Raw genomic sequence first — 1,310 nt, forward strand, 5'->3', positions numbered from 1 at the left:
CTCTCTCATTTCCTCTCTCTCCCCCCCCCCTCTCTCTCTCTCATTTCCTTTATATCGTTCTCTCCCTCTCTCATTTCCTCTCTCCCCCTCTCTCTCTATCTCTCCTTTCCTCTGTCTCTCGCTCCTCTTCTCTAGTCGGCACATATGGATCTTTTAACAAGTCAGATTCAGTAGCGTGATCTGTGTCTCTGTCGTTCCCTCTCTGTCCCTTCACGCTGTCTGTGTGTCTGTCTGTGTGTCTGTCTGTCTGTCTGTCCATCCATTCCCTTCTCTTCTAGATTCAATTCAATTCACTTTATTGGCATGAATGTAGCAATATTGCCAAAGCATCAAGAACAGTGATAGAAAAAGGTACAATTCATCAAATCAAGATAATGGAAGAAAACAATGAACACTTGCTCTGCTTGTGAAGTGTGTTTTGAAGTTGTTAGAGAGAGAGAGAGAGAGAGTGTGTGAGTGTGTGTTTTATCTCTATTGCTCTCTACTTCCTCAGTCTCTCATCCTGCCATCGTTATCCAGCCACTGTTCCCTCCTTCAGTCTGCTCTCCTCTCTTCTTGTCTACTCCTCTCTTTTCCGTTCCTTTCTCTTCTCCTCCTTTAGTCTGCTCTCCTCTCTTCTTGTCTACTCCTCTCTTTTCTGTTCCTTTCTCTTCTCCTCCATTCTCCTCTCCTCTTGTCTACTCCTCTCTTTTCTGTTCCTTTCTCTTCTCCTTCAGTCTGCTCTCCTCTCCTCTTGTCTACTCCTCTCTATTCCATTCCTTTCTCTTCTCCTCCTTTAGTCTGCTCTCCTCTCCTCTTGTCTACTCCTCTCTTTTCTGTTCCTTTCTCTTCTCCTCCTTCAGTCTGCTCTCCTCTCCCCTTGTCTACTCCTCTCTTTTCCGTTCCTTTCTCTTCTGTCTCCCCTGTTTTCATCTCCCTCCACTCCCTTCACCCCTCTCTCTCTCTCTCTCTCTCTCTCTCTCTCAACCCAGCCAGTCAAGGCAGATGCCGGCCGCCCACCTTGAGCCAGGTCTGCTCCAGGTTTCTTCCCGTTAAAGGTGGAGTTTTTTCCTCGCTGCCGTCGCCAAGTTCTTCTTGCTCACGCGGGAATTGTTTCAATTGTTGAGTCTCAAATAAAGAGCCTGGTCTTGACCGCTTCTATATGAGACGTGTCACGAGATAGAACTTATCATGATATAAGACTGAGAGATATAACTCATAACTTATGTTATGAGTTTACGTTATATAAATAACATTGCGGCTTGACTTGTTTCCTTTCCTTTCTGTTCCTTTCCAGTCATCATCTCCTCTTCTCCTCACCTTTCCTCCAT

The sequence above is a fragment of the Poromitra crassiceps genome, assembly GCF_964638095.1.
Source record: "Poromitra crassiceps genome assembly, contig: HAP1_SCAFFOLD_180, whole genome shotgun sequence".
In the NCBI taxonomy this organism is placed as follows: domain Eukaryota; kingdom Metazoa; phylum Chordata; class Actinopteri; order Beryciformes; family Melamphaidae; genus Poromitra; species Poromitra crassiceps.